Source organism: Phyllobates terribilis, unplaced genomic scaffold (assembly GCF_046119375.1).
Source record: "Phyllobates terribilis strain yellow unplaced genomic scaffold, ASM4611937v1 Scaffold_1__5_contigs__length_1240528914, whole genome shotgun sequence".
Taxonomy (NCBI): Eukaryota; Metazoa; Chordata; class Amphibia; order Anura; family Dendrobatidae; genus Phyllobates; species Phyllobates terribilis.
The window spans coordinates 975,646,665-975,665,646 of NW_027362761.1; the positions used below are offsets into that span (position 1 = coordinate 975,646,665).

Sequence of the window (18,982 nt, forward strand, 5' to 3'; positions counted from 1 at the left end):
TCCTCCCTGCTCCTGCACTACAGGGTTCCCCTTCCTCAGTGTTCCCTCCCCCCACTCCAGCCAGGGACAGGGACTGTCGTGCCCATCTCAGGGGCATATTGGTCGCCCTGCCCCACGGCAATGTGGTGTAATGCATGCAGGTGTCGGGTCCTGATCCACACTCCATCCTTACCTGAGAGTGAGATATCACACCTCTGGGTGAGGTGCAATACGTCTGTAGCAACCGAGCCCTCAGGGTGCTACAGTTCCATTTATCTTCAGCCTAGGTGACGTATTGCGATACAGGGCCGTGATTTTGGCTATAAAAGGGTCCCCTAGACCCCTACCCCAAGCTTTTTAAGAGAATCATATATGGCGTGCCAGGAGACTCTATGGAATGCTTTCTCAGCATCCAACGAGAGTATCTAATTACAAATTTTTAACTGCATCTAGCCCAGGAAATACTTTGTGCCTAGTAGCAGTGTCTGCTAGTCAGCGGATTATCCCGGCTGTTAAGCAAGCTACACCACCTGTAGTTTAGACACTTAATTTTTTCAAAGGAAATGCTTCGGGACCATGGGATACTCAGTGAAGAGCATCAGGAGGCACCCCAAGGCATAGGGGCTGGGACTGGCAGTAGGATGCCTTGCGGTGGACAGCCGAGCTCGATCCTTATAAAAGCTTTTTAACTGCAGCAGCTTTAGTGGACGCTACTGGAGCTGGAATTACGCGGCTGCTGGCATGAGACTTGCCCTCCAATAGATCCTTGTAAATGGATTTAAAGTGTATTCATTCAAATTAGAGAGACAATTTAAATTAAAAAGCTTAGAGCTGCCTCCACCACAGGGGGGCTCGCTCGACCCACCAGCGGACAGGCACCAGTATTGGGAGAGGGGGGCTGGCCATCAGGGTTCACCGCGGCTCTGGCACAAACCCGGCAACATGGAGGTGGCACGGGCAGCAGCGGACTGGCCGTGTCGGCTTCTCACTTTTTGGATTTTAGAAGGGCATGACATGCCTATATCTGTGTCTCCCCCTCCTTTTACTGCTCCACCTCTTTTCTTTTCGCATGACTATATGTACTTGTCACTTTTCCATGTGTTAGTTGTGTCTTCTGAGCAGTTTGTCAGCTTTTGGACACCTTTGAAGGTGTTTTCTATGTGTTTCTATGTGTTTTTGTTTGCCTGCCATTGGTTTTAACGGTGTTCGAAGGTGTTCGGCGAACACACAGGTGTTCGACGAACAGTTCGGCGAACTCGAACACTACGGGGGTGGCTCAACACTATACAGGACAGCACAGTTCTAATGCAAATGCACATTAATGAACACAGCATTCTTTACAACACAGTGAGAAGGAGGAGGGGGGAGGGTTTGCTGAGGGAGATGATCCCTGTGACACCATTTCTTCCAGTCCTTATCTTTCTGCCTGACAATACTCTGCACTGCTAGTTCCGAAACTCTACCTGACCTGTGCTTCTCTTCACTCCTGACTTGAATCCTTTTCTTGCAGGGGTGCTTCTGTGAGATACTGAACACACACCACCTTTCTCTTCGGCTCCAGCCAGACAGTAAACAACTTCACCACAATCCCCCTGGGGCTCTGCTAAAACCTTCCCTGTCTCCTGTGACTGTGTTAACCCCTCTAGTTGCTGGATGCTTCTGGAGCACATCACTTCCTGTCTCCTGTGCTTGCGTTACTTCTAATAGTTGCTGGATGCTTTTAAAGCAACTACGCTACTTGTGCATGTCACACTAATTTTCTATCTTGCTTTACGCTAGTCGGGCCACGCTGCTACAGCATCCTAGCTACAGCAAACTACGCTAAAGCCTACCAGTTCACGCTGATGGGTCACTCACAGTTGCACAGAGCAGGCGCAGATGGCGGCCGCCGCTTGTTCCGGTTGTAAAAGAGCCAGATGAATTCAGTTGAGTCCATTACTTGTATACGGGATCTCTTTCTTGCAGACAGCAGGCAATCCTTGTTTCACTCTCACAGAAATGGCTGACACGTTGTGTTGTGTTATCTCAAGTCCTTAATCTCCAGGGAAAACATTCTTCAGGAAAAGGATAAATTTCACTTCTACTTGACACAGTCCCAAACAGCAAAACTTGCTATAGTCTGTAATATTCTCTTTCCATAGAGTAACAGTGTCTTCTTTATAGTCTCTGTTGATCAGAACTCTGCATGAGTCTCTCTCAGTTACCTCAGACACACAGACACACACGAGGTATCTACTTCCTGGTTCTTTTCTCTCAGCACATACCAACCACAGCAGGGGGAGGCGACTAGTCCAAACACAAGACTCAGAGGGGAGCACGATGCCTTAAAGTCACAGTGTATTCAATGTCCATTAAAGTCCGATCCCCTACAGAGAAATCCCTGATAGGCTCCCCCCCCCACATTCAGGGTCACCACGTTCAGGTCAGGACAGACAATCGGACAACGGTGGCATACATAAATCACCAGGGAGGAACAAGATCACACTCACTGATGGTATTGGTGAACAGGATCCTGCAGCTAGCAGAGCAGCATCTCCCATCCCTCAGTGCTCTCTACATAAGTGGGGTAGAGAACACAAAAGCAGATTTTCTTAGTCGCCATACGTTAGAACAAGGGGAGTGGGCCCTAAACCCGGTAGTTTTCCAGCAGATTGTCCTGCTGTGGGGTTTACCAGACATAGATCTGTTCGCCCACAGGGCCAACAAGAAGGTGGAGAAATTCTGTTCACTAGACCCAACAGAAAATCCTTTCACAGTAGACGCCCTCCAAATTCCGTGGAAATTCAAAAAAACCTATGCGTTTCCCCCAATAGTGATGGTTCCGGCTGTCGTGACAAAGATACGGGATGATCGGATGAGAATAATTCTGATAGCCCCCTTCTGGCCCAAAAGACCCTGATTTTCCCTGCTCCGATTGATGTCGATATCGGATCCCTGGATCCTGCCGGAAAGGCTGGACCTTCTCAGTCAGGGGCCAGTATTCCACGCGCAAGTCAAAGGGTTCCATCTTGAGGCGTGGAATTTAAGAGGGCATTACTACCCTACTGCGTAGTAGAAAACCCATAACAACTAAAATTTACGGTAGAATTTTGGGGAAGTTCCTGAATTTTATAAGAGCCCTGTTATTGAATAAACCTCCAATTAAGGATGTCTTGGAATTCCTGCAAAAATTATATGATTTGGGGTTGGCCACCGGAACACTGAAAGTTCAGGTGTCTGCTCTGGGGGCATTATTTAATTACAACCTGGCAGGGAACATATGGGGTTTCTAGGTTCATTAAATTCTGAGCTAGGTCCAGACCAGTTCGGACTCCCAGAATTCCTCCCTGGGACCTAAATTTGGTTCTGAAAGCTCTCAATGACAACCCATTTGAACCCCTGCCGGTTATCTCTCCAAATATCCTCACCCTTAAAACTATTCTCTTGGTGGCCTTAACTTCAGCCCGTAGGGTGAGTGACCTGCAGGCACTTTCAGTTAATCCTCCGTATACCCAAATTTATGATGACAGGATTGTCCAGACCCCTCATACATCCCTAAGTTAGTGTCCAGATTCCACTGTAATCAGTAGATTGTGTTGCCTTCATTTTGCAGTAATCCAAAAAACCCTGGGGAATCTAGGTTTCATAATCTTGATGTTAGGAGGTCTTTGTTACAGTACATAGACATGACTAGTCAGTGGAGGATGGATCATTCCTTGTTTCTAGCCTTTCAGGGGAATAGGAAAGGTCATAGGGTATCAAAAGGTACTATTGCCTGGTGGCTTAGGGAGGCCATTAGTTTAGCCAATATATCTACAGGAGTTCCGGCCCCGGATGGCATCAAGGCTCACTCCACCAGAGCCGTGGCAACCTCCTGGGCGGAGAGAACAGACGTTTCTATTGATCAGATATGTAAAGCTGCTACTTGATCTGCACCATCCACCTTTTACAAGCACTATAGGTTGGATCTGTCCTCCTCTATTGACCTTACCTTTGGGAGCAGGGCACTTCAGGCGGTGGTCCCTCCCTAGGCTGCTCAAGTTCTCCAAAATTCTCTCAAGGTGTGCTGTCATGGAAGAAAGGAAAACATCAAGGTTACTTACTGGTAGCTGTTTTTTCCAGAACCCATGACAGCACCCGTATCCCCCCCCCCTTTTTTTCCCCACGCCTTTGGGTGTGCACTGTTTGGGTGCTTATGTATAATGTAGGTGTTGGTTAATTGTCTAACCTTTTTTGGAGGTCCTCTCAATGCTCTGTAATCAACTGAAGCGAGAGAGAGGTTCCGCCCTTTTTTTTCAGACGGTTTCCTGTCCTTGGTGGGGCGGATTCCTCTCTCAAGGTGTGCTACTGGTTTATTAGTTGAATATTCACCGAATATTAACGAACGCCATAACATTCAATGGGGGGCCAAAACAAATGCATGTGCAACAACCTCAGACAGGGCCAAAAGCTGCCAAAACACATCTGATTATGAGTAGACACCAGGAAAGTGCCATCAAATGACCCAGAGTACAAGTACTATAATTATTATTATTATTATTACAGCAACATTTATTCTGTGGCGCTTGACATGTGAAAAGGGGTCACCGACTGGGACAACAGGAGAGAGGACCCTGCCCGCAAGGGCGCACAGACAATCTACAAGGGATGGGTGAGGATACAGTAAGTCAGGGTACAGCTAGTCACGCAGCGGTATGGTGGAGAAAGGGTTACCACAGATTGTACTCTTGTCAGAAGAAGTGAGTCTTCAGCTTTCTTCTCAAGGTTTCCACAGTAGGCGAGAGTCTGATGTGTTGGGGTACAGAGTTACACAGTAGAGGAGATGCACAGGAAAAATCTTGAATGCGATTGTGGCAAGAAGAGATAAGAGGGAAGTGGAGAAGGAGATCTTGGAAGAATGGGAGGTTGCGTGCAGGTAAGTAGTACAGGGAAACTAGGTCACACATGTATGGAGCAGGTATTGTATGGTATTCGATGGCTTGGTATGCCAAAGTTAGGCTTTTCACCTGGAGTCTCTGGGCAACAGGCAGCCAGCGCAAGGATTGACAGAAGGGAGAAGCCTGGTAATAGCGGGGTGAACGGGTGGATTAATTGACCAGCACAGTTTAGGATAGATTGGAGGGGTGTGAGAGTTATAGAAGGGAAGCCACAGAGCAGGAGCTTGCAGTAGTTGAGGTGGGAGATGATGAGGGCGTGCACTGGTGTTTTTTTTAGATTCATGATTGAGGAATGTTCAGATCCCCAAGATATTTTGAAGTTGGAGTCAGCAGCAAGTAGAAAGGGCTTAGATCTGACGTTTGAAGGACAGATCAGAGTCAAGCTTACGGGACTGGGGAGAGTGGGCAGCCATTCACTTTGATGGATAGGTCAGATGGGGGGATGAATGAGATGGTGGAAAGATGATGAATTCGGTTTTATCCATGTTAAGTTTTACAAATCTAGCAGAGAAGACACATTGTGTCCCACATTGTGGGATTCTGGTTAGTAAGGAGATGATATCAGGTCCAGAGAGGTAGATCAGTATGTCTTCAGCATAGAGGTAATACTGAAAGCCGTGAGACTATGAGCTGTCCCAGGCTGAAGGTGTAGATGGAGAAGAGCAGGGGTCCTAGAACTGAACCTTGGGGGACACCGACACATAGGGTGCGAGATGAGGAGGTGGTGTGCGAGTGGGAGAGACTGAATGTCCTGTTGGTTAGATATGAAAAGATCTAAGATAGGGCCAGGTCTGTGATGCCGAGAAATAAGAGTCTGTAGTAAGAGGGAATGGTCTACTGTGTCGAAGGCAGATGACAGGTGTAAGAGGAGGACAGAGTAGTGTTGCTTGGATTTGGCAGGTAGTAGGTCGTTGGTGACTTTTCAGTGGAATGGTACAGTTGGAAGCCAGACTGTAAGGGGTCACAGAAGGAGCAGGAGGAGAGTTGGGAGGACAGTTCAAAATGGACCTGTTGATCCAGCAGTTTAGAGGCATAGGGGAGAAATGAGATGGGATGATAGCTAGACATAGGATGGGTCAAGAGAGGGCTTTTTGAGGATAAGTGTGAATGAGGTATGTTTGAATCATGAGGGGAAGACACCAGTTGTTAGTGACAGGTTGAAGAGGAGGGTTAAGCTTGGGATGAAGACTGTGGTACGGTTTGGAATACGGTGGGACAGTATTGGGTCAAGTTCACAGGTGGTGAGATGTGATTTGGAGAGTAAAGATGATCTTCCGTGATGGCAGAGAAGCTGGTTTTGGAGGAGGAGAGTTGAGTAGTTATGAGGAGGGGCTGTTGGGACTTTAAGCAAAAGCTTTACCCTACGTTGCAATCTTCTGCTTGAAGAATGAGGCTAAGTCTTCAGCTGAGATGAGAGGAGATGGAGGGAGAGCTGGTGGACAGAGGACAGACTTTAAAGTACTGAATAGCTGTTTAGGGTTGTGAGACACGTATGATATGAGAGATGAGAAGTAGGTTTGTTTTGCTGCTGCAATTGTGAGCAATTGTGCAGCAATTTGAAAACTTCTGTTACTGGACTCCACATCCTTTCTTTGGCAACCGCACAGCGGTACACCTTGTAGATGAGGGCCAGGAAGAACATGTGCTCCAGTAGATGACCAGCGCTGCATCAAGTGGTCTCTGCTCCTCTTCCTCCACCTTAACATCACACACAATACACTCCTCAGAGGTGGCACCTCAATTACTCTTCTTTTCACAATTCTATTCCGAGGCATCAGAGGTTTGATCCAAAGCTTCACAGACTCAAGAGGGGGAAAGCATGTGTAGTGATGCCCAAATTTTTTTTCAGTTGATCTCGGCCCGGATGAAGTAGGGTCCGAGAAGAATCCAAATCCTCATCACCAGATGTTAATCTCTGGGGGTGGGCATGGATGGGTTGGAGAACGAAATAAATACACATCAGAACATGGACAACTAAACTAATATACAACAGGGGTTGGAAAACCAAGCTACTAAACAGCTAGGGTTGGAGAACTAAACTACTACACACCAGGGGATGACTAAACTACTACACACCAGAAGATGGAGAACCAAACCAATAGACTACAGAGGTTGGAGAATTAAACTACTAAACAGCTAAGGTTGGAGAATGAAACAAATGCACACCAGAACATGGAAAGCTAAACTAATAGAAAACAGGGGTTGGAGAACTGAACTAATAAGACAACAGGGGTTGGAAAACTAACCTACTAAACAGCTAGGGTTTTAGAACTAAACTACTCCACACCAGGGGAAGGAGAACTAAACCACTAAACACCAAGGTGTCACTAGAGTGTCAAGTGTTGTAATCCCCAAGGCTTGTGGGACAAACCTCTGTATCTTAACACATCCTCTAGTGCTTATGCCTCCTCTACCTACTCTGGGGCCTCCACCTGCGCTCTCAACCTCTTCCTTAATGAGACACATGTTTCAACAGTGCAGAGAGAATCCCCCCCCACCTCCATACTGCGCAGCCAGGGCTCACCGCAATCAGGGAGTGTTAAAATTAATATGCATTGGAGATCGCAGTCATACAGCTGAAGAGTTGTGGACAGCTCTCCAGGCCGAGTTTGAGCAATGGCTGTCTCCACTGAACCAGGAGCAAGGGAAGGCCGTGTGCGATAACGGTGCAAACTTGGTGGCGGCCCTACACTGGGGAAACTTCACACACGTGCCTTGCATGGCTCGCATCCTCAACCTGCTGCAGAATCCACGGTCTTTATGTGGTCACTTAAAACTATGAAAATTAGGATCTTTAGTATAAAAACCAGACTACTAGACAATGAGCAAACTCCTTCTTGATGATAGAGGCCACCATCTCCTTAGCTAGTACTTTTCTGTGGGAATGGCCTTGTCTCCAACCAGCCAGGAATATCCAGTGAATGGCATGCCATGGTTGGTATTAGCACCAAGTACCAGAAGCGAAGCCATCCACAATTTCCATACCTCAGGAATTTTATTCCGTAGACTGGTTGCCCAAACATTAGTTTCTCACAAAGAAGCTGAGAACACTGAGTGGCAGTAGGTGCAAGTTTCTCCAGCATGACCTGTTTGTTATTGTAGAGGGAGAACAGAAATGGTCTTTGCCAAGGTGCCATATTGCATCTTAAGTCTTATAGACCCTGCACTTGCGTGCTTACATTCTACAGGATCCCCTATGGACCCTACGCCCGAGACTATAGGACGCATTGGTGGGTGATTTAAGTTTTTGTGGGTCTTAGGTAGGGCATGTATTATTGGTATAGTAGGATCATGTACGGTCAGATATTCCTTTTGTTTTTTCAAGAATAGCCCCATGGAAAAACCCTCTTGGACAATATTGTTACATTCTTGCATATAGGTAACAGTAGGCTCATGGGTGAGAAGAAAAATTAGTATCTAACAACATGGTTTCAACAGAGTGAACACAATCTTTTTCGTTCATAGCAACCACTGATCCCCCCTTATCTGACATTTTTATTACTATATCTTGTCGTGTACGGAGATCATTGAAAGTGATCTGTTTTGACATTGTTAAATTAAACTGACGAGATTTGGAAACCATGGCAGAAACTAAGGCTTTCAGGTCGTGTTCAATGTTCTCCTGGAAACTTTCCATATTGTCTGTTCTAGTTTGTATTGGGTAGAAAAGGGGGGGTTTTTGTCTGAAAAGAGTCAATTATATATTTTACTTGAGGCGGTGCAGAGGAACAATTCAGATCCAAAAGACAAAAATAACTATTCTGTTCACAAAAGTTCTTGTTTTTGAATTCATTTTCCAAAAGGTTTTTGTTGACTTAATCCGGATCTTCTGTAGAGGAAAATAAGTGTTTCTTAATTGTAAGGTCTCGAACAAACAGTATGTCCTTTAATCACAGGGTGTGTCTTACCGCCTCTCCCTGCAACAGTCAAAGCATACCACCATCCGAATTTAAAGGGAATCTGTCATCAGGTTTTGCTATGTAATCAGAGCGCACCATGATGTAGGAGACCCTAATTACTGGGATGTGTCACTTACTGGTCTGTGTTTTTATTAGCAGGAGATTATCACTATATTCAGCAGTGACCTGGGAGTCAGAAATGCTTCCAAGGGTCTTCCCCATGCTGTTCCCATGTCATTTGAGCAATTTTTAGGCCCTCCGGGTGGAGCCGCAGGAAAAATGCTCGAGTTTACCATAGACTTACATTGGGATTGTTACTTGGACCGAGCACTCGAGCATTCCAATTTGCTCGACCCGAGCAACGAGTACCCGAGCATTTTAGTGCTCGCTCATCACTAATTATTGGGTATCCAAGCAGGACATGTGGCATGAACTGTCTCTCTACGCCATGGAGGTCCTGGCCTGCCCTGCCGCTAGCGTTTTGTCAGAGCGGGTTTTTAGTGCCGCTGGTAGAATTATAACCAATAGGTGCATCCGCCTGTCAACTGAAAATGCTACCATATCACCATATCTACGTCTCTTGCAAGGGGCATTGGAGTGCCTACAATTTTTTGGCAGCCGTTGCATTCACTGCATAGACAAACAGTATGGGAGAACCACTTACTAATAATCAGAAGATTGTTTTCAGGAGGCCCTCCGACCTCTACGTGTCTTGCAAGGGCTATAGGAGTTCCTCCAAATTTTTGACAGCCGTTGCAGTCACTGCATACTCAAGAACAGTATGGGAGACTCACTGTTTTCTAATGGGAACATGTCGTTACTGTGGCCCAGCTCTATGTGTCTGTAAATTGTTAGTGGGGTATTTCCTAAATTTTGGCAGCCGTTGTACTCACTGCATACCCTATAACTGTATAGCAGACCCTCTCCTTTCTAATGGGAACATGTCGTTACTGTGGCCCAGTTCTATGTGTCTTTAAATTGTTAGTGGGGTTTTTCCTACATTTTGGCAGCCGTTGGACTCACTGCATACCCTATCACTGTATAGCAGACCCTCTCCTTTCTAATGGGAACATGTCATTACTGTGGCCCAGCTCTATGTGTCTTTAAATTGTTAGTGGGGTTTTTCCTAAATTTTGGCATCCGTTGGACTCACTGCATACCCTATAACTGTATAGCAGACCCTCTCCTATCTAATGGGAACATGACGTACTCATTACTGTGGCCCAGCTCTATGTGTCTTTAAATTGTTAGTGGGGTTTTTCCTAAATTTTGGCAGCCGTTGGACTCAGTGCATACCCAATAACTGTGTAATAGACCCTCTCTTTTCTAATGAAAACATGTCGTTACTGAGGCCCAGCTCTATGTGTCTTTAAATTGTTATTGGGGTTTTTCCCAAATTTTGGCAGCCTTTGCAGTCTCACTATAGGTGATGTCTCTGGTGATGTCTCACACACAGGGCCGGCGTCAGTACCAGGCGCACCCGGGCAAGTACCGGGGCCCTGAGAAGGTGGGGGGGCCCACTCGCCGTCGGGTACCCTGGTGCGCTATGTGGCCTGTGAGCGGTGAAGTCCGGAGCCAGCACCCGCGACTAGGCTTCCCCCGCTTGCTCAGGGCCCCAGCACAATACTTACCTCTTCTGTTCCTCCGCAGCTCCGGTGTCTTTCACGTCTCCTGACTGTGACATCTCAGGTCAGAGTGCGTGATGACATCTTTCCACCGCGCCCTCTGCTAAGCAGTCATAGTGCAGCAGAGAGCGGGAAGACGGTGACGCTGAGGAGTCCGGAGTGGAGCAGAGCAGTGGTGGCAGCCCGGAGAGGAGAGGTGAGGTGAGTATTTGGTTTTTTTTATTTTTTTATGTATGGAGGCATGGGGCATTATAAAAGCCCATTATCTAGGGAGCATTTATATGGGGCCCATCCTTCATGCAAAATCTGTGTGGCGCCCATCCTTCATGGAACATCTGTATGGGGTCCATCCATCATGGAACATCTCTATGGGGCCCATCCTGCATGGAAAATCTATATGGGGCCATCCTGCATTACAATAGATATCACTCATGTAATGTAAGAAGTAAGTGAAATCTTTGGCATTGTACTATATAGGTATTTCTCTGCTGTATCTTTGCATCATGAATTGTGGTATGTGTTAAAGGGTCCCACTGAAACTCTTTCGCCCGGAGCCCGCAAAAACCTGAAGCCAGCCCTGCTCACACACCTCATGGCAAGATAACGTAAAATGTTAAAATGACATTTACCGGTGAATGTATTTTTAACCGTTGAAAGAAATGCAAAAGTGCAAAAAAGCATCAGAAATGCTATGAGTGAACATAGCCCAAGGTGTGAAGGAGAATTTTTGTTTTTGGTTATTTATTTTGCCTTATATACAAGACATTACCCTGGAAAGGATGTTCCTTAAAGGGGTTGTCCGGTTCTTTTTTTAAGTTGCCCAATGTATTCAGCATGTGGGCATAAGTATCTCTGTAAATACCTTGTGTTGCAGATAATGCCTGTGAGTGGCGCTATCACTGGTCGCTTACAGACATCATGTGCTGCAATACTATACTGCCAAATTTTTGACAGCTGCTTGCACTTGAAATGTGGCCTTTTAGGCTCGTGGAGGCGGAAGCTTTTCATAACCTCATGCCGGCGGCGACCGGGTATCCATACTCGGTCCCCAGCCGCCTTTATTTTTCCCGGTATCGTCTCCGCCTTCCACAAGCACGGGTCCCACAACATTACCTGTGCCCTCCCCAGTGCACTTACTGGAAAGGACCACCTAACCACAAACACGTGGACAGGTGAATGTGGCCAGGGACGGTACGGAGCCAGTCCACAACTTTTTTTGCTGAGAGTTGTATTTAGCTCGGTGAAAGGACTGGCATAGAGGGAAACCGTATCTACCCTGCGTGTCATTTCTCCCAGGAAGTCCTGTAATTGAGCTTGTTGCAGAAGCAATGGCAGCCTGTCCAACATCAACTCGCACTTGTCAGTGGTGCTTTGACACACACACATCTTTCTTTGCGCATTTAATTTCTTGAATACAGAGTTGGACAATGGCCTGATCTGTAATGCGTTTTGAGAAATAACATGCATAAGCATGGCCGATCCACATTAAAAAAGCAGCCATAGAGTGTCCGGGAACCTTCCCCCACACTTTTCTTAGCCAGGGCTGCTTTTCGGCAGGGTTGGACGCTCCCACCAGAGAACCGGAGACTCCTCCGGCGGGCCCTGGCTTCTCCTTCAGGAGAGTTCATAGTGCCGAGGTGAGGCCATGATGATGATAGAGGCCACCATCTGCTTAGTTTTCTGTTACTTGGAATGCAAGTGCAAGTATGCAGCCAGCCACCCACAGGCCGCAACACTAAACTGCCAGATTTCTGGGCAGCTCTTTGCACTTGAAATATGGCCTTTTAAGCTCGTGGAGGTGGAAGCTTTTCACAACCTCATGCCCGCGGCGACCAGGTATCCATACTTGGTCCCCAGCTGCCATTATTTTTCCCGGTATCGTCTCCGCCTTCCACAAGCCCAGGTACCACAACATTACCTGTGCCCTCCCCAGTGCACTTACTGGGAAGGACCGCCTAACCACAAACACGTGGACAGGTGAATGTGGCCAGGGACGGTACGGAGCCAGTCCACAACTTTTTTTGCTGAGAGTTGTATTTAGCTCGGTGAAAGGACTGGCATAGAGGGAAACCGTATCTACCCTGCGTGTCAGTTCTCCCAGGGAGTCCTCTAAAGCTGCTTGCACTTGAAATGTGGCCTGACCATTACTGCTGTTACTTTTCTGTGGGAATTTGCTTGCTTCCTACCAGCCTGGAATATTTCCAGCAAACTATGGTATGACGCCATGGTATTAGCGCTGCCCCCAGTTCCAGTAGCGAAGCCATCCCCAATTTCCTTCTCAGGAATTTTATTTGGTAGACTGAGTGGCTGCCCAAATACATTTTCTCACAAAGGAGCTGAAGATAGAGTGGCAGTAGTTGCAAGTTTCTCCAGCCTGTTAGATATTAGAGGGCGAACGTCAGCACATTGGATCAGTGGTTAGCACTGAAGCCTTGCAGTGCTGGGATCCTGGGTTCAAATCCCAGCAAGGACAACATCTGCAAGGACTTTGTATGTTCTCCCCGTGTTTGCGTGTGTTTCCTCCTCAGTAAAAAAACAGCCGTAGAGTGTCCGGGAACCTTCCCACACACTTTTCTTAGCCAGGACTGCTTCTCGGCAGGGTTGGATGGTCCCACCAGAGACTCCTCTGGTGTGCCTTGGCTTCTACCTAAGGGGAGAGTTCATGATAGCGCTATCTTTGCAGCTGCTATGGGGCTCTTGAGCGGGTGAGAAAGGTTAGCCCTCAGAATCAAATCCTCTGGTGGGCACAATGTTTTTCAATCTGAAACAGCTTCTCAGTGGGAGTTGTATTTCACCACAGCCATATTCTTTAGCTCTGTGAAAGGACTGGCATAGAGGGAAACCATATCTACCCCGGCTGTCATTTCTCCGTCACCAGGTTCCGCCCATTGTCACACACGACCATGCCTGGCTGTATGTTCAGCAGTGAGAGCCACAGATCAGGCTGCTGTTTTACAGCTTTCAACAACTCTGCAGCGCTGGGCGGTTTGTCAATTAAGCATGTTATCTTCAGCACAGCCTGTTGCCGTTTGGCCAAGACAGTGCTGCAGTGCTGTCAGCTTGTTACTGATGTGGTCATTTCGGAGATGGAGGAGGAGGTGCATGAGCTGAACAATGTGATTACATCGAGGTTAAATTGGTGACGCTGTTTTTTATACTAAAGAAAGATCCTATTGTTTTGTTTTTTTTACGTTATTTTTTAAGACAAATGCATTTACCGGGAAATGTCATTTTAACATTTTACAACCTTATCTGGCAATGTGGTGTGTGACACATCATCAGACACATCCTGTTTTATTTATGATGAAGGGACTCTGAAAGTCATAAAGCCTATTTTTATAGAGACATCAGACAGCCCTTACTATTCTTAAAAGGCCAGCAGTCAGCCCTAGCTATTGTTAGAGAGTCATCAGCCGGCTATGCTTTGTTGTTCCCATTATTAACAAGTGGGTCTCCTATACTGTTATTGCGTATCCAGTGACTGCAAGGGCTGCCAAAAATTTGGACGCAAGAAGAGGGTCTCAGTAAAAAAAAATGTTCCCATTATAAAGGAGCGGGTCTCCTCTAGTGGTAATGCCCATGCTGTGACTGCAAGGGCTGCCAAAATTTTGGAAAAACCCCACTAAGAATTGAAAGACACACAGAGCAGGGCCACAGTAACAAGGTACGACATGTTCCCCTTAGGAAGGAGAGGGTCTGCTATACAGTTATAGGGTATGCAGTGAGTCCAATGGCTGACCAATTTTAGGAAAAACCCCACTAAGAATTTAAAGACACACAGAGCAGGGCCACAGTAACAAGGTACGACATGTTCCCATTAGAAAGGAGAGGGTCTGCTATACATTTATAGGGTATGCAGTGAGTCCAACGTCTGACCAATTTTAGGAAAAACCCCACTAAGAATTTAAAGACACATAGAGCAGGGCCACAGCAATGACAAATTCCCATTAGAAAGGAGTCTCCCATAGTGTTGGCCTATGCAGTGAATGCAAGGGCTACCAAAAATTGGGAGGCACTTCAATGACCCTTGGAAGAGATGTGGAGGAGGGCCTCATAAAAAAATGTTCCCATTAGAAAGGAGCAGGCCTCCTATACTTGTAATGCCCATGCACTAAGTGTATGGGCTGACAAACATTTACCCCTGGGGGGTATACATGAACATACTGTATAAAAAAAATTTTTTACGTGCATCTTAAACACCCTTTAAAAAAATTATGTGGGTGTTGCATCACGAACCACGGTCACCCTGGTGATATGGTGGTGGAGGATGAGGAGAAGGAGGAGGACAAGTGCAAATAGCCAAAATCAGGAAGCGTATACCCATGTGTGGGTGTGAAAAGGTGCATGGGAGCACACCTCCCAAGAAAAGACACTGGATTTAAGTTTGTTATGCTGCTATCATTCGGTGGTGTTGAGAAGTCTGGCCCAATCCAGCCCTTGTTCATTTGTATAAGAGTCAGCCTGTCAGCATTTTCAATTGACAGGCGGATGCGCTTATCCGTTATAATTCCACCAGCAGCACTAAAAACCCGCTCTGATAAAACGCTGGCGGCAGGGCAGGCCAGGACCTCCAAGGAGTAGTGAGCCAGTTCATTCCACGTATCCAGCTTGGATACCCAATAATTATAAGGCACAGAGGAATCACGGAGGCCGTTGGAGCCGAAAGGAGCACATCGGTGATCCGCGCGCCGGTAGGCGCACAAATTTTGCAGCGTTTTTCACTATTTTCATAACATATCAACAATAAGAGCATGGAAGAGTCCAGGAGCCATTTGGTGAGCTGCATATCCTGCTACATGTTCACAGACTTGTCAGTGGAAAAGCCAAACTTCACATGCCAGAAATGCAAGCTTGTGTCCCTGTTGGAGGAAAAGTTGCGAAATCTAGACGAGAGGTTAACTACCTTGAAAATCATTAAGGAAGGTGAAGAGTTCTTAGACAGAGCAGAATTATCTCTTCATGATACAGAAAGAGAAGAAATTCGAACTGCACCTGACGAAACAGAGGAATGGAAGCATGTGAGCCAGAGAAGCAGGAGGATCGAGAGGCAGTCAGCACCTATGCTGCTCAGGAACCAGTACCTGGCTTTCACGCAGGAGAACCATGAAGAAATACAGCAAGATAAGACTTTGCCCACAATGAATAACCTTGTAAGCCCTCAGAATCCTCCTGGATGGAGAAGGAAAAATGTTGTGAAGAAAAAACGGAGAGTGGTGGAGAGCAAAAATTAAAGATGTGTCTGACAGGATATCAAGACTCTTCAGACCTACAGATCTCTACCCATTCCTGCTAATACATGTGGGGACAAATGACACCGCAAGAAAGGACCTGGAAACCATCTGCAGTGACTTTGAAGACTTATGCAAGAAAGTGAAAGAATTGGGAGCACAGGTGGTCTTCTCATCCATCCTCCCAGTGGATGGCCATGGAACAATGAGGTGGAATAAGATTCTACAGGTGAACAACTGGCTACGTCGATGGTGCCGTCAACAAGGATTTGGATTTCTGGATCATGGAATGAATTACCTATATGAGGGACTACTTGCTAGAGATGGGGTGCTCCTTACGAAGACTGAAAAACATGTATTTGGAAGTCACCTTGCTACACTCATCAGGAGAGCTTTAAACTAGAACAATGTGGGAAGGGAAGCAAAAGGCCAGAAAAAGATATACAGCTGACAAATACTATTGAGATCTAAGTGGAAAGGAAGAACAAAGACAAAAAAATTTAAATAATAAAAATATGGGAGGAAGAGAAACCAATCACAAACTAAATGTTTTTATACAAATGCACAAAGCATGAGCAACCAACAAGGAGAATTGGAACTACTAACGCAGGAAAAGGAATATGATGTCATTGGAATCACTGAAACTTGGTGGGACGATACACATGATTGGAATACAAGGCTAAAAGGATACAACTTATTTGCAAGAAACAGACTTGATAAATGAGGAGGAGGTGTCGCATTGTATGTTAGAAAAGCGTATATCTGCACAGAGATTGAAGCAGAGACTGGGAGTTCTGTGGAAACTGTTTGGGTAAGAATACAAGGAGAGAACAATGAAAAGGACACCATTGTAGGCATTTACTACTGGCCACCTGGGCAAGCTGAAGATATGGATGAACTCTTTATGTATGAAATGACCAAGTTCTCCAAAAAATATGACGTAGTGGTCATGGGAGATTTCAACTATCCAGACATTTGTTGGGAATCTCTCTCAAGTAAAGCTAACAGGTCAAGCAAATTCTTATCCTCTCTTGCTGATAACTTTATCTTCCAAAAGGTAGGGGAGAAAACAAGGGGATCTGTTACTTTGGATCTAATCCTTATAAACAGGGAGGAAATGGTTGAGGAGGTAAAAGTGGCTGGAACTCTAGGAGGCAGCGATCATGCTATTATAGAATTTTGGATAACTAGAGGAGGAAGACATGTGAAGACTCAGACTTCAAGGTTAGATTTCAGAAAGGCAGATTTTAAGCGACTCAGAAAGAGAATAGGAGGGATCCAATGGCTGGATGTCCATAAGGACAAAAATGTCCAGGAAGGATGGGATATTTTTAAAAATGAGATTCTCAAAGCACAATTGTTAACAATCCCGAAAAGTAGGAAGAATGGGAAGCATTTAAGGAAACCAGGATGGATGAACACAGAACTTAAACACATGCTAAAAAGAAAGAAAGAAATGTTTATCAAATGGAAAGAGGGAGGCATATCTAAAGAAGATTATAATGCAGTCTGCAGATCCTGCAGGGCATGTATCAGGTTAGCTAAAGCTGACAATGAATTAAGGCTTGCAAGAGATGTCAAAAGCAATAAAAAAGGATTTTGGGGGTATGTCAAAAGTAAAAGAAAAGTCAAAGATGCTATAGGATTTTTACAGGATGAAAATGGTGAAATGGTAAGAAAGGATGTTGAGAAGGCCGAACTTTTTAATTCCTATTTTGCATCTGTTTTCTCTCAGAAATAAAATGTAACATCAACTGATCTTCACTGTCCTATTAAAGGAATAGAAGAATCCAGGTTATCTGTAAACAGAGAGATTGTGAGGGAATATTTAGCTAACATAAATGAGTTCAAGTCTCCAGGTCCAGATGAATTACACCCCAGAGTACTGAAGGAGATCGTAGAAGAAATTTTAGAACCACTCTCCATAATCTTTGAAAATTCTTGGAGAACAGGAGAAGTCCCAGAAGACTGGAGAAGAGCAAATGTTGTTCCTATCTTCAAAAATGGGAAGAAGGTGGACCCAGGGAACTATAGGCTGGTGAGTCTGATTTCTATACCAGGAAAGATCTTTGAACAAATTATTAAACAACATGTATGTAAGTACCTGGATAAGAATGAAGTGATTAACCAGAGTCAGCATGGGTTTGTAACTAACAAGTCATATCAGACTAACTTAATTTCCTTCTATGACAGAATCACTGACTGGGTGGATCAGGGAAGTGGTGTAGATATAGTATATCTTGACTTCAGCAAAGCATTTGACAAAGTATCTCTCACCATCCTTATTGAAAAAATTACAAGTATGGAATGGACAAGGCAACTGTTAGGTGGATTCATAACTGGCTTAGTGATCGGATTCTAAGAGTGGTTGTAAATGGCTTCACATCCAGTTGGATGAATGTCTCAAGTGGGGTACCACAGGGCTCTGTCCTGGGACCTGTATTGTTCAACATCTTTATTAATGATTTAAATGAAGGAATTGAGGATAAACTGATTAAATTTGCTGATGACACAAAGCTAGGAGGGATAGCTAATACTAGAGAAGAGAGAGAGAGGATTCAAAAAGACCTAAATAAACTGGAGCAGTGGGCAGTTACTAACAGAATGGTTTTTAACAGGGAAAAATGCAAAGTACTACATCTGGGCAATAAAAATTAAAAAAGCATATACAAAATGGGAGGAATAGAGCTAAGCAACAGTACATGTGAAAAAGACTTAGGTATACTAATAGATCATAGACTGAACATGAGACAACAGTGTGATGCAGCAGCAAGAAAGGCAAATACAATTCTGGGATGTATTAACAGAAGCATACAGTCTAGATCACGTGAAGTCATTATCGGACTTTACTCCTCTTAGGTCAGACCTCATCTGGAATACTTCGTCCAGTTTTGGGCACCACATTTTAAAAAAGACATTGACAAACTGGAACAAGTTCAGAGAAGAGCTACCAGAATGGTGACCGGTCTGCAAACCATGTCCTATGAGGAACGGTTACAGGATTTGGGAATGTTTAGCTTGCAAAAGAGAAGACTGAGAGGAGACTTAATAGCTGTCTACAAATATCTCAAGGGCTGTCACATTGTAGAAGGATCATCTTTATTCTCATTTGCACAAGGAAAGACTAGAAGCAATGGGATGAAACTGAATGGGAGGAGACACAGATTAGATATTAAAAAAACTTTTTGACAGTTAGGGTGATCTATTAGTGGAACAGGCTGCCACGAGAGGTGGTGAGTTCCCCTTCAATGGACGTCTTCAAACAGAGGCTGGACAGATATCTGTCTGAGATGGTTTAGTGAATCCTGCTTTGAGCAGGGGGTTGGACCAGATGA

At 45.4% G+C, this 18,982-nt stretch overlaps 1 long non-coding RNA gene across 1 annotated transcript in view; it reads right to left on the reverse strand.

Moving 5' to 3' along the window:
* Positions 1–18,982, reverse strand: part of LOC141156695 (uncharacterized) — a 467,223-nt gene that overhangs the window by 127,345 nt on the left and 320,896 nt on the right. Inside the window, exon 2 of the long non-coding RNA XR_012247701.1 lies at positions 3,950–4,024. This is a non-coding gene — a long non-coding RNA (uncharacterized lncRNA). The remainder of the gene's footprint in view (positions 1–3,949; positions 4,025–18,982) is intronic.